A 15568-nucleotide genomic window follows, 5' to 3' on the forward strand; every position below is an offset into this window, starting at 1 on the left:
TTCTGGTAGCTGGGGAAAAGTTACATTAAATTTGATTTTTGTTTTCTGTTGTGATACCGAAACATTTATGCAAGATCTAGGAATAGGAGTTAATACAGAGGATTCGAAGATGGTGGGTAGAGCGTCCTCTATCTTTATATTGAAACCATAATGTTGCCATTGTATATATCCTCCTGTTGTGTTTTCCCATTTCCTTACTGGTACAAAATACCATGCTGTACAAATATAAGTTGCAGATTGATTGGTACTAAGAGGACCTATTAGATTGAATTGCCCACTTCCCCTTGCTGGTCTAGGACCTTTTCCCTTCTGTGCTGTCTCGTATTCTTTTGAATTCGGAGTTCTAAGTAACTGTAGTAAGTTGTCTTTTACTTCTCTCCATGTTTCAGATGGACCTAACTTATGACATTTATGCGGTGTGTTATTAAAGGGCCATGTTAAATTGTCCCTCCAATGGAAAGTTATGTTTACTTGTGCTTGTGATTTGGCTTTTATCCACACTACTGGTGATTCCATATTCTGCATCATGTAAAAAGGACCCTCCTGTCCTGACACCGTGAAATTTCCTACCGTATACCATTCGTAGTAAGGATATTGCATTATACTCTTATCCTGATTTACCCATCTAAGATCAGTACTATTTTCATGAACTGTTACATTGATACCGGGAGTCCATGCATAAACAAACATTTGAAAACATTCAAGCACTATTATCATAGTTAGAAGGATCTTCATTCTGTTTCTCTCGGTTCAAGACTCTTTTTGCAGTGTGATGCGTGGATCCAGGCTGCTTTTCCTTCCAATTTCACTGAGGTGGCTGTGGTCAAAAGCACTTGATAAGGACCTTCAAATCTAGGTTCCAATGTCTTTCTGGTGTGTTTCTTAACATATACATAATCTCCTGGTAGCAGTGTATGTGTACCTGCTATTGAGTTAGGGTCTGGAAGAGAAGAATACACACTTTTGTGGATCTTAGTTAGACGTTGTTGTAATTGTATCACATATGCAGTCAAACTATCACATTGCAATTGCATACTCTGTGGAAAGTATAGACCTAATCTAGGTGCATTCCCAAAAAGTATTTCATATGGGGACAATCCTGTTTTCCCTGTTGGAGTGTATCTTATGGAGAACAAAGCCAAAGGCAGGCATTCTGGCCATAGCTTGTTTAACTCTTGCATGGCTTTTTGTATTTTCAACTTTATTGTCCCATTTACTCTTTCCACTGATCCTGAACTCTGTGGGTGGTAAGGGGTGTGGAAACTTTGTTAAACCCCTAACATGGTCATCACATTCTGCATGATTTCTCCTGTAAAGTGTGTCCCCCTATCTGATTCTATGGTTTCAGGAAGACCAAACCTAGGTATTAACTCAGTGATCAGTTTCTTGGCTGTGGCTTTTGCTGTAGCTGATTTTACTGGATAGCTTTTGGGCCAACCTGAAAATAAATCGATACACACGAGGACAAATTCAAAGGGGCCGCTCTTAGGCATTTGTATGTAGTCAATTTGCAGTCTCTGGAAGGGGTATTGGGCCCGGACCTGGTGTTTTCGTGGGGTTTTTACTCTCTGTCCTGGGTTATTCAGGAGACAGATTTGGCAGGCTGCACAGTAGTTTCTTGCAGTACTACTGAATCCAGGGGCGAGCCATCCTTGGTTCACAATCCTATACATGGAATTGGAACTGACATGTGTGGGTAGGTGAACTGCCGCTGCCATTGCTGGGTACAGAGAGGCAGGTAGGCATACTTTGCCTCCTTCCCTCCATACATTGTCAAGGTCTGGTGCTGCTCCCATCCTGACCCACTTATCTTTCTCGCTCTCCCCTGCTTGCTCCTGTAATTTACTCAGCTGCTGCCATGTTGGTTCTGGGATACTCACCTCTACCGCTGCTAAGGTCTCAGGGCTTCCTTCCCCTAGAGCTGCCTGTTTTGCAGTCACATCTGCAAATGCATTTCCTTTTGCCTCAATTGTCTTTGCGCTCGTGTGTGCCGCTATCTTCATAATGGCCACTCGTTTAACCTTTTGAAGATTGTTCAGGACTCTCTTAATCCCTTCTCCATGTTTTACAGGTGTACCTGCTGCTGTCAGATAACCTCTAGCCCTCCATATGTGGCCATAATCGTGCGCTACACCATAAGCGTAGGCAGAGTCAGTGTAAATATTCCCTTCTCGTCCTTTTAAGTATTCTAGGGCTTGTTCTAAAGCTTTTAATTCTGCTTCTTGTGCTGACATGTGGGCTGGTAAGGGCTGTGCTTCAATCACCTGTGTATCAGTCACTACAGCATACCCTGTGTGATATTTACCCTTGTCATCAGCAAACCTACTGCCATCTATGTACAAAGTGTGCTCAGCGTTTAAGATTGGTGTATCTGTAACATGTGGGAATCCCATTGTCTCCTGTTCCATGAGCTGAAAACAATCGTGCTCATCTATCTCTTTAAACAGAAGAGTGTCAGTCTCCTCATCTCCTTCCTTATTAGCACTATTATTCCCCCTTGCCAAATCTGGTGACTGAAGAGGCAAAAAAGGTGGCCAAATTTAAGGTTGTACAGTGCTGAAAAGTGACATTTGGAGGTAAAAGTAAAGTACACTGTAACCTTAATTGCCTAGCCATTGAAATGTGTTTGGGCTGAACTTGAGACAAGATTGCATGTATGTCATGTGTGGTGTGCACTACAACTGGATTGTCTAGAACAATTTCTGATGACTTATCTAGGATTATCGACACTGCTGCTACCGCCCGTACACAGGACGGTGAACCTCTGGACACTGGATCTAATGCTGCTGAAAAGTAAGCATATACGGTACAATTTTCAAACAATCGGATAATGGCTGCATCAAAGCGCTAGCGTGTGGTATCCATTGTCTACAATATGACACAATACCTAAAAACATACGCAATTGTTTGAAATTCCGTGGGGGTAACATTCCCTTTATCACTTGAACCCTCTCCTCAGTGAGATGTCTTGTACCCTGTGATATACAATGTCCCAAAAAGATAACTTTTTTCTGACACACTTGCAACTTTTTCTTATTAACCTTGCAACCTTTTTCTGCCAAAAATCGCAACAAATTAAAGGTGGTGGCCAAACAAGTTTCCTTGTCTGGGCAGCATAACAATAAATCATCCACATATTGTAACAACACACAGGAATCTGGTGGTACCCATTCTCTCCTCAAGTACAGGATATATCTTGTGTGGTTAAGTTCTATGTCAGTATATGGGGGTGGGATTGCTGTGCTGGGGTCAATCAGAGCCTCAACATTTTTGTTCTTCTATCTTTCATATCCCAACCATCACAATCTGGATTATATTTCCACCCCTCTTCTTTCGCTCTATTTGAGACCTTAATTAAGCATTGAACCTGACGCATCCATTGCTTCTCTAACACCTCTCCTTGTCTGTCCCTTTTTATTTCACTCCATACATCTGGGTCTAAATCCGCTGCTCCTTTCACCTTAAATTTACGAAGGACATCCTTTAAGTCCCTCGCTTCATCTTTCCCATAGATGTTTTTAATTATCTGTGGCACAGTATAATGCGCCACAATTCCCTGACGGGGTTTCGTGTTCTGCTGGCCCATTCTGACAGTCCGTGCCTAGGTAGCGTGTGGGACACTTAGTGTACAATACAAAGCACTGAAAAAGCTACACTAGTTCCTCGTTGCCTTCCTCCTAGGGTGCCAGAATACTAAAAACCTCTCCGGATGAGATTTCTGAAATCAAATTACTTTATATGCTAGCCAACTGACAAATATTATGACCAGACTGACGACTACAACATATACAAGCATTCCTTTAAGTGACCAGGTATCCGACTAGATCTCCGGGCTTATGGAGACCTTATTCCCCCCCGTATCTGGGATCCCTATCATGCACTCTTATCCCTGCTTTATGGAGCAGACAGGGCTTATACTCTCAACCCGCCTATGGTTTATGAATTAGATGTGAGGTTAAGCATAAGCGTCAGACCCCCGGAAGGGCGCATTCCGTTGCTTAGTTCGGCAATCCCCTTCTAACTGATACCATCCTTGACAAGGCTCATTCACTTTCTCAACAAGACAGACAGACAGATAACAAATAATTCCAGCAATATAAACCAAAATGTGCAGTAATTCTAGACTCACCACTACAGAGGCTGGTGTTTTAAAACCAGGAGAACCGTAACTGACAGAACGGATAGGCACAAATCAGGGGAGCACAGAATATAAGAAAAATAAAGCTTTTTCTTACCTGGCCAGGTTTTCAATCTGTGGTTCCCGGAATGCCTGTCCTTTTGTTCTGTCAGTCTCATTCATCCACCTCTTGTAGTATCATCGGTAAGTCCCTGTTTTCGGGGGCCAGAAATGTTAAGTGCAATTCTCAACTGAATTGCCTCTAGTTTATATTGCTTTGCCAAATTTAGCTCTCAAAGAAGTAAGACACAGAATCAGGAGTATCTGTATGTCAGTTCCGAGCATTAAAGGTCCCGTAGTGAACTGAACTGCTGCCCTCCTTTATTTAAGCATTTATGGGGCTGGTTACAGAAACATATATTTCAGCAAATTTCCATATACAAACTAGTGATTTCTCTGCTTACGAGCACGGTGCTCTAGCCCTTGCGCCACCGTCCAAGGTGCTTGTGATGCTTTTGAAAATGCTGGGGCCTTATCATGTGTTTTTGAGCCAGCCTATCTAACCTTAACCACCTGCTGTATTTGAAGTTGGGGAAAGATATCGAATTGCTTGGGCTTAGTAATATGGGGGGATTGGGAGAGGATCACCTATCTAGCCCAGTGTGGGCAGATGAAAAAAGCAAAAATTAACATTTGCATAAAAATTACTTAGAACCGCCAAACACCATTTTTTTTTTTTTATCAAAGGCCCTGGAGAAAAAAATAATGTTTTTAAATTATCCATAGGTAAAACTTTAGAGGCTACCAGTTTAAAGTTACACAGGAGGTCCAGGTCCATCACCTTTACCCTCAGCTTCTTTAGCAAGGCAGTGGTCATCTTGGAGGCATGTTTAGGGTCGTTATCATGTTGGAATTCTGCCCTGCGGCCCAGTCTCCGAAGGGAGGGTATCATGCTCTGCTTCAGTATGTCACAGTACATGTTGGCATTCATGGTTCCCTCAATGAACTGTAGCTCCCCAGTGCCAGCAGCACTCATGCAGCCCCAGACCATGACACTCCCACCACCATGCTTGACTGTAGGCAAGACACACTTGTCTTTGTACTGCTCACCTGGTTGCCGCCACACACTCTTGACACCAGCGGTTTAGACATTAATGGCTGTGTGTTGAGTTATTTTGAGGCGACAGCAAATTTACACTGTTATACAAGCTGTACACTTACTACTTTACCTTGTAGCAAAGTGTCATTTCTTCAGTGTTGTCACATGAAAAGATAATAAAATATTTACAAAAATGTGAAGGGTGTACTCACTTTTGTGAGATACTGTATAAACTGTATATGACTGTAGAGCATGAGAAAAGTTCAGAGCGCAACCTTGCTGCATAACTAATGTAATAATATACAGAATAAATACAGAATACCGGGATCATTATTATTTAGGATTTAGCAGAATGATGAACTTGAATTGAGAGGAAGCATCATCAGAACAAGCACTACTAAACAGACAGCACAGCCTGCATACATAATGAACCAATATGGCGCCCCCCCCCCCCCCCCCCAGGGCACCGAGATCTCAGGGTAGTGAGATATCACATTAGGATTGGTATCTCTTGGTGTTAGGGATGTCATAGGGGCTGAGAATAAACTCCTGGGGGGGGGGGGTAGTTTGGACAACGACAATATTGTCCATGGGTATATAGATGCTATAAATGCACAATAAGAAAATATATTTAAATGTCCACAGATTTGTATATTATAAAACAGAAAGAACTAATATATATTTTTTCCTCTTTCTAGGAGAAGATGATCCACCATCTCCCAGTGTCACCACTTCCACCCTGGAAGGGGAGAACAACCAACTGGTTCCATCCACCAGTGACAGAGAACCAACAACACCGGATATGACCGTGGAGGACCAACAAAGTGCAGTCAACCCATCCACCAATGAGGGGGAGCAAACTGCACTGGTTCCATCCACCAGTGACAGAGAGCCAACAACACCAGCTATGACTGTGGAGGACCAACAAAGTGCAGTCACCCAATCCACCAATGAGGGGGAGCAAACTGCACTGGTTCCATCCACCAGTGACAGAGAGCCAACAACACCGGATTTGACTGTGGAGGACCAACAAAGTGCAGTCACCCCATCCACCAATGAGGGGGAGCAAACTGCACTGGTTCCATTCACCAGTGACAGAGAGCCAACAACAGCAGCTATGACTGTGGAGGACCAACAAAGTGCAGTCACCCCATCCACCAATGAAGGGGAGCAAGCTGCACTTGTTCCATTTAACAGTGACAGAGAACCAACAACACCAGATATGACTGTGGAGGATCAACAAAGTGCAGTCACCCCATCTACCTTGGAGGGTGATAAAACTGCACTGGTTTCATCCACCAGTGAGGATGAGGATGAGGCAATCATAGTATCTCTGACTGTGAAAGACCATCAATGTCCAGTCATTCCATCCACGAAGGACAGTGAGAAAACTCTATCGGCAACTACCACCAGTGAGAGTATAATATTTAAACTGGACACAGAAATGGAGGACCAGCAAAGTCTGGTCACTTCAGACACCATGGAAGGTGAGAAAACACTGGCTCCACCCAGCAATGATATCCCATCCAGCAGTGTCAAGAAACTATATGTGGAAAGCTTCACCTTCCACAAGGTACTTGGAGAGGGGAGCTTCGGGAAAGTGATGTTGGCCACCCATCTCACCACTAACCAAAAGCTGGCGGTGAAGTTCGTCGATAAGAGACAGCTACTGAAATGTGGACCCAGCATTGCCCTCGCTGAAAAATGCATTCTGGAAGAAGGCAGAGAGTGCCCATATATCACCCATATATATGGGTCATTCCAGACAAAGGTAAGTCTTTTCATCTCCCAATTTATTCTTCTCTTCCCTGTACTGCGCTCCACTATTGCTCCAGACCACTACAATAGTTATGCAAATGGTAACTTTTTTGGGAGTCAAAACTTACACAAGGCTAAGGATCCCCCTGCCCCATGAGATGACAGTGTTCAGACCTGTCATCTAGTCCTTCAAGCACTAAGTGCCAAATTGGGGGAAGCAAAAGAGAGCTTCACTTGTGTCCCACATCAGGTTCTTCTGAGGGCTATGGCTGTAAATCAGCAGAATGCAGTAAAAGTGAGAGAAGAACTGTAGAGTGCTTCCTACAAGGCTGGAGCTCGGTGACATAAACTGTACAGAATAGAGGCTTTCCTTCAAGAAACCACATACTGAGAGGCCGCCATTACTGACTTTAGACATTGCTAGCTGCCTGGCTGTCTCTGGCCTCAAATCTTTGAGTCAATGAACCAGAACAAGTCTAAACTAGCAAGACGGGAGAAGTCAGAACTCCTGATCTACATGCATCTTCCAGGATGGCGAACCAAAATATGGAAGTCATTGGGCCACCCTAACAACCAGACTAGTATTGTGATAAAGATAGTCCAGTGATGGAGGCCTATGCTTCTTCTCTGTCCGGTTTTCCAGAATTGCCCCAGAAAGCACTTAGTAAAGATGCCACACCGCAGTGTCTGCCAGTGTGCATGTCTTCTTATATTCCTCCACAATATGAAATCATCAATGTCCTAACGTAACCTGTTTTTTTTTTTTTTTCACAGAATCATCTGGCTTTTGTTATGGAGTATCTGATCGGGGGAGACCTCAATGGCCTGATAAGATCTTCAGCTCCACTTCCTGTGAAAACCTTAAGGTAAGTTTTATTTCGGGGTCACTTTGGAGTCGGGGGAGGCTAACCACTGAGGACTGGCAGTGATCTAGTCAGGCCCCTCCAGCTGATCCCGTCCATCCATATTCCTATGTACTATAGGGAGAAGTCACTTCATCTTTACCATTAACTGGTCTGTTATGATTTTTGATGCTAATCCATGAATTTCTTTCTCCACCAGAAACTTAACAGCGGAAATTATTTGCGGCCTGCAATTCCTGCACTCCAAAAAGATTGTTCACAGAGATCTGAAGCCAGGAAACATCCTTTTAGACAACGCTGGCCATGCCAGAATTGCGGATTTTGGATTGTCAGCGAAGGGAGTCACCAAGTCTAAGTATGCGCCTGATATCAGACTTAATTATAACATTTATCAAGATATACCAATTATTATGATTGGATATAGAGAAGAGATAAAGGGGTGCTCCACTTACACTAAATGGAGAATGTCTCCACTGGTGCCCCGGTTGCTTTCAGTGGATTTCCAGGCCAGAACATTACCCCCAACAAAAGGTGGGAAATTCTGAAACCTGTAGCAGTGTTGGGGATTCTTTGTAGGGAACATTGAGGCCGAGTGTAGATTGATTCATCTATCCGGCCTCATTCACACATACAAATGGGGTAAAATCTCCAGTAACTGCTGACCTGCTTTTTCCCTTCTTCTCTTTAACATGGGGAGCGTTTGTGAACGTTAAGCTTTTGGGAGCCCTAGAGTGTTTAACCTCTTTCTATTCCATGCAAAATGTAAAAAAAAGGGTTTTGACTATACATCCCCTTTGAGCCCCACCTCCAATATTCACAAGCTCCGCCTCAGTTTTATACCTTTTCACTGCAATTTTAGTCCTCCACGAGCTTCATACATCACATATGTCACTATGTTGTAATCTCTGTCCTCTGCCTGGTCTGACAGAGTGCTAATCCCTCTTTCTCTTATGTTTTTACAGATCTTGCAAAAAATGTATTATTTTACCATGGTCGACTATTTCTCCCTTGGAATAATAATATACAAGATGGCGCTTGGCAGACATCCAATTATCGCAGTAAAGGACAATGAAGAACAAATACGGAAGAAAATTATTGAAATGAATCCTCATTATCCGAGGGGCATGAACCCTAACCTCCGTGACCTCTTAGTAAGGGTAAGTTTATATAAAGCCTCAGCTTCACTATTGCTCAGATATTGTTATTGCTTTTTCAGTGTCTCATTATATTTCATTATTCTTTACAGCTTCTGTGGAAAGACCAAGATGGACAAAAACAACAAGTCTGTGACATCAGGAGCCGCCCGTTCTTCAAGACCATCGATTGGGCGGAGGTAGAGGGAAGAATGTGTCGCACACCCTCTGAATCTGGACCAGTAAGTATACATTTATTGAAGTCCAATCATAGGGGAGGGGAGATTTTCAGTGGCAGGCTCTTCACCATCTAAGACATATTTTTTAACAGATTTCCAGAGCGGTCTATGAATTTGTGATCACTACACAATCATACGACCTGGTCTGAATTATTTCAGTTTATTATTGGAGATGATTATTGTGTATGTCTTCTGACCACTAGAGGGAGCTAGGGTGGAAGGAGCCTGCTTGGTGAAATCTGCTGCACCTCGGGGGTGGGATTCACCATACTTTGTTACCATTTTCTGTATCATTTAGAAACTGTGATTAATACCTTTTTTCTCTTTCTAGATTTGTCTGCAACCATCAAATAACAACATGCATTTGAATGAATTTATCAACTGCATGGACCCGGAGGCTCCAATATCACCAGAGCACCAGGAGTATTTCACTGGCTTTTCATACATGAGTGACAGTTTGATGATGTCACCAATGGACTTTTTTCGCCATCATCACCAAAGAACCAGGAGCAGCTAAATCCGATGCCAATGCCCTACAAAGAGGCTCACGAAAAGCCAATAGGGCGGAAGAAGAATCGGAATTGGATTAACTGCAACAACGAGAATAAGAGCCAGAAGCAGCTATCATTGAAGTCCTCTTCATGGCCAATATTGGGAAACAATTGACAACTACAGGCACAGATGCAGATGTATAATTAGGAGGCTCATAAACGACTGGAAGAGCAAGAGAAGAAGCTTAATTTCATTGACTGTAGTGACGAGAGTGAGAGTCAGAAGGTGGAACCAATTGACTAGTTTCCACCATTACCACCGAACAACCATGGACCAGTACCGACTGCAATGGAGAACCATTATAAGGAGGCTCTTTAACAATTGGCAGAGCAAATGGTTGGATGCTGCAGCCACAGGACTTTTTCCCATCAGCGGACAACCAGGAGAATCTCTTCACACCCTGGCCAATGTACCATGAAGAGGCTCATAGCAATGTCATAGAGCCAGAGGCGCAGCAATACTTGGGCAACATATTTCTACCATCAGAGAGTCAAGACCCTGGCCCATGTATTATGAGGAGGGTCATAACAACATCATAGAGCCAAATGTTCAATTTTTTCCAACATGGGCCATTTTTTTTCAGTGTGCTTTTCTTATATTAGTGTGGTTTTTATTATATTCGTGTGCTTTTATTATATTAGTGTGCTTTTATTATATTCGTGTGCTTTTAGTATATTAGTGTGCTTTTTGTATACGGGCAGCACAGAGGTGTAGTGGTTAGCACTTTCACCTAGCAGCAAAAAGGGTCGCTGTTTCAAATTCCGACCACGACATCATCTGCCTGGAGTTTGCATGTTCTTCCTGTGCCTGCGTGGGTTTCCTCCGGGTACTCCGGTTTCCTCCCACACTCCAAAGACATGCTTCGCTTCGCTTCGCTTCGCTTCTTTTCTTTTCTTTTCTTTTCTTTTCTTTTCTTTTCTTTTCTTTTCTTTTCTTTTCTTTTCTTTTCTTTTCTTTTCTTTTCTTTTCTTTTCTTTTCTTTTCTTTTCTTTTCTTTTCTTTTCTTTTCTTTTCTTTTCTTTTCTTTTCTTTTCTTTTCTTTTCTTTTCTTCCCTTCCCTTCCCTTCCCTTCCCTTCCCTTCCCTTCCCTTCCCTTCCCTTCCCTTCCCTTCCCTTCCCTTCCCTTCCCTTCCCTTCCCTTCCCTTCCCTTCCCTTCCCTTCCCTTCCCTTCCCTTCCCTTCCCTTCCCTTCCCTTCCCTTCCCTTCCCTTCCCTTCCCTTCCCCCCAAAGGTGCTTTAGAAGCTGAAATAGCTCAGTTGGGAGAGCGTTAGACTGAAGGTCTAAAAGTCCCTGGTTCAATCCCAGGTTTCAGCGACTGTACCTGCACCTTTGTAGTATTATATTGGATCCACCATGGAGGAGGTTTTAGTTGTGTGAATTTGCAACAAGAAATTAAATAAAGATGTCAAAAGAATGCTATTTGGTCTCTTTGATTTATTGAAGCAATGAAGGGGTGAAGTGAGAAATCACATGAAGAGAGGGAATGCTGGTAAGGAGAGTATATGGTGGTCGGGGAGAGGTTTGTCAAGGAAAATTTAACAGAATCCACTTTTGTTGAGCCCAAAGCTCAGATTTCATCTGATTCAGAAGAAATTGGCCAAAATGTGTTTTGCATGGCCAGCTTTAGACCACCAAAGAAGCAGGCAGAGAGACAAGGGGCACATACAGTATACACTATATTACCAAAAGTATTGGGACACCTTTACACGCACAAGAACTTTAATGGCATCCAAGTCTTATGCCCCGTACACATGGTCGGATTTTCAGACGGAAAATGTTCAATGGGAACTTTTTGTTTGAAATTCCGACCGTGTGTAGGCTCCATCGGACATTTTCCATCGGAATTTCAGTCGCACAAAATTTGAAATCTGCTTCTCAAATTTTCCGACAACAAAATTCGTTGTCGTAAATTTCGATTGTGTGTACGCAATTCCGACACACAAAGTGCCACGCATGCTCTGAATCAAGCAGAAGAGCCGCACTGGCTATTGAACTTCATTTTTCTCGGCTCGTCGTACGTGTTGCATGTCACTGCGTTCTTGACGTTTGGAATTTCCAACCAACTTTGACCATGTGTATGCAAGACAAGTTTGAGCCAACATCCGTTAGAAAAAAAACATGGATTTTGACATAAGTCCGTAGGGTTCAGTATTGAGTTGGCCCACCCTTTGCATCTATACCAGCTTAGACTTTTCTGGGAAGGCTGTCCACATGTCTTTATGGACCTTGCTTTGGCCAAGGAAGAAGCTAACGGTGCATGATCTGCTCTGTATTAGCTTCAATGGGGGGCAGGTGAGATATCATGGGTCTTTAAGACCTCTGATTTGACATTAAAGAGAACCTGTCACCAAGACATTATATCACATTGGGAACTTTTTGTCCCATGTTTATAAGTTTTATATATATTTATTTATATATTTTATATATATATATATATATATATATATATATATATATATATATATATTATATAAATATAATATATATAAATAAATATATATATATACACACACACACAAAGCTTTGAAAATTTTGTCATGTTACAGCCAAAAACGTAAATGTATTTTATTGGGATTTTATGTAATAGACCAACACAAAGTGGCACATAATTGTGAAGTGGAAGGAAAATGATAAATGGTTTTCAACATTTTTTACAAATAAATATGTGAAAAGTGTGGGGTACATTTGTATGGCGCCCCCCTGAGTCAATACTTTGTAGAACCTCCTTTCACTGCAATTACAGCTGCAAGTCTTTTTGGGGATGTCTCTACCAGCTTTGCACATCTAGAGAGGGACATTTTTGCCCATTCTTCTTTGCAAAATAGCTCAAGCTCTGTCAGATTGGATGGAGAACGTCTGTGAACAGCAATTTTCGTCTTGCCACAGATTCTCAATGGGATTTAGGTCAGGACTTTGTTTGGAACATTCTAACACATGAATATGCACATTTAGGGTCGTTGTCCTGCTGGAAGGTGAACCTCTGCCCCAGTCTCAAGTCTTTTCCAGACTCTGATGCCGCGTACACACGGTCGGACTTTTCGTCTACAAAAGTCCGACAGCCTGTCCGACAGACTTCCGACGTACCTTCAGCGGACTTGCGGCAGACTTTCTTACGAACGGACTTACACACACACGACCACACAAAAGTACGACAGCCTAGTACGCGGTGACGTACACCAAGTCCGACGAGACTATAAAACGGAAGTTCAATAGCCCGTACGACACCCTTTGGGCTCCTTCTGCTAATCTCGTGTTTATCTCGTGTTAGTAGAAGTTTGGTGAGAGACGATTCGCGCTTGTGAGACTTGTATTTTTCAGTTCGTTTTAACTGTTGTTCAGTCTGTGCTTGTGAGGTTTGTATCTGCTTTTCAGTGCGTTTGGTCAGTTGGCATTGAGAAATCTTTGTTTTATTGCCCGCTCGTTCCTGATTTTCAGGTCGTTCTTCACAGGCCTTGCTGTTCTTCAGTGCGTTCTGTTTAGTGCGTTCTGACCAGCCGACCGTTTTGAAGCCATGTTACCTGTACGTACTCGTCGTAGAGCTCGTGCATTGTATGTGCTTGGTGCTGTAGTTTATTCTGCAGCCCAAGTCCAGTCCATGAACAGGGCGAGGAGGAGTTCATGGACCAAGAATTGGTTGCTTCAGCGTGACCAGTTCTGTCACATGCCTTTGCTCCGTGAGATCCGTGAGAATAATCCTGAGGATTTCAGGAACTTTCTCCGGATGACGGACCCCGTTTTTGACCGTTTGTTGGCTTTGCTGACCCCCTATATCAGCAGGCAGGATACCTGCATGAGGCAAGCCATCACTCCGGAGCAGAGGCTGGTCGCTACCTTGCGGTATTTGGCCACAGGGAGAAGCCTGCAGGACCTTAAGTTCTCGACAGGCATCTCCCCCCAGGCTCTGGGGATCATTATCCCAGAGACCTGTTCTGCCATCATACAGGTCCTGCAGAAGGACTATATTAAGGTAAGATATTTTTCTTTTATTAGCATCACATGTTCTTTTATGTAATCTTTGATAATGTGATGTATTTCTTGCTTCAAACACTACTTACCATCATTGCAATATAGTGTGAATGTCCCCTTTTTATCCTCACACATGCTGGAATTTTTTCCTGTTATTTTTTGTCATGCATGTATATTTTCCTTCAATAACCTTCCCAGCATGAAGTGATGGGAACATATCCACCTAGTCTACTCATTTGGAATGTATTTTGTTTGAGTGTATTTAGTGTGCTGCTAATGAGCAATTATCTAGATTTCACAACCCCCCCCCCCACCTAAACTCACTCCAAATAGTGTGCTGCTAATGAGCAATTATCTAGATTTCCCAACCCCCCCCCCCCCCCCACCTAAACTCACTCCAAATAGTGTGCTGCTAATGAGCAATTATCTAGATTTCACAACCCCCCCACCCCCCCCCCCCACCTAAACTCACTCCAAATAGTGTGCTGCTAATGAGCAATTATCTAGATTTCACAACCCCCCCACCCCCACCCTCGTTAAAATTTGCTGGAATGTTCTGTGGTGTTGATTTGTCTAAAGCAAATATATGTTGCACTTTGCAAAATGCATGTGCACTCTACAAGTGCATTTGTTCCAGTGCTTTAGTAAATGAGCAGAAGCTCTGCTGATTTCCATCATCAAATCATATGCAAGCCTCAAAGTGTTTTCATTAATTGCCCTTGCCTGTGATTGTGTACTCCTTGCAACATGAATGCCTTTTTACATTACCTCATTTACTGTAAGCTGGTTAGCAACTGCACCTGCAGAGTGCGACAACTGCAGTCTTGTAGCCTTTTTAGTCCCTAAATTCCTGCGTGTCCTAAAAGTAATCTTTTTTAGGGATTTCACAACCCCCTAAAATGTAATCAATGTTCCATCAGAGGGGGTGAGCAATCTGATAAGTGTGCCTTTCCATATTAGTTATTCCAGAACAATTAAATTATTGAATGTTATACTGATGCTGGGGAATAATGTTTTTAATTGTCTAATTTTCTTGCAATGTTAGCTTCCAAATTAATTGATTTTGGTTTTCTTGTTTGATTTCCCAGTTTCCTTCAACGCCACAGGAATGGCAGACTGTGGCATCCCATTTTGCCAGCCGTTGGGACTTTCCCAATTGTGGAGGGGCTATAGATGGGAAACATGTCCACATTGTGCCACCACCCCATTCGGGGTCATATTATTTTAATTATAAGGGGTTCCACAGTATTGTTTTAATGGCGGTGGTGTCGGCACACTATGATTTTTTATATGTGGACGTGGGGAAGAATGGCCGGATGTCGGATGGAGGAGTATTTGCCCAGACGGAGTTCTGCCAGCGTCTCCAGAGTGGTGGCCTGGGATTGCCACCTGATGAGGATAACGTGGAAGGACTCCCCTTTGTCTTCATTGCCGATGAAGCCTTTGCTCTCAGCAAGCACCTCATGAGGCCATTCCCCCAAAGAACCCTCACCCCGGAGAGGAGGGTTTTTAATTACCGGCTGGCCAGAGCTAGAAGAGTGGTTGAGAATGCGTTTGGAATTCTGGCCAGCCGGTTCCGCCTGTTTCAAACAGCCATTAATTTGGCGGAATACAAACTTAATTTTATCATTTTATCGTGCTGCATTCTGCACAACTTTTTAAATAAGCATTCTCCAAATTATATAGGCACAGTTGGGCCTGAGGCCGGACAAATAGAAGCCAACCTTACAGGCCTGGATACTGTCCGTACTGGCTTGGCCCCCCAAAGTGCCCGTCAAGTTAGACAGCAATATGTTAATTATTTTATGGGTAGGGGGGCCATTGCAATGGGCCAGGATAT

The 15568-nt window shown here is 43.1% G+C and overlaps 1 non-coding gene across 1 annotated transcript; it reads left to right on the plus strand.

Annotated features, from left to right (window-relative positions):
- The first annotated feature begins 11003 nt into the window (after positions 1–11003).
- Positions 11004–11076, plus strand: TRNAF-GAA (transfer RNA phenylalanine (anticodon GAA)). Its single transcript has one exon. It is a non-coding gene; the product is annotated as a tRNA-Phe (tRNA).
- The last annotated feature ends 4492 nt before the right edge of the window (positions 11077–15568 follow it).

This window comes from Aquarana catesbeiana, linkage group LG13 (genome assembly GCF_042186555.1).
Source record: "Aquarana catesbeiana isolate 2022-GZ linkage group LG13, ASM4218655v1, whole genome shotgun sequence".
In the NCBI taxonomy this organism is placed as follows: Eukaryota; Metazoa; Chordata; class Amphibia; order Anura; family Ranidae; genus Aquarana; species Aquarana catesbeiana.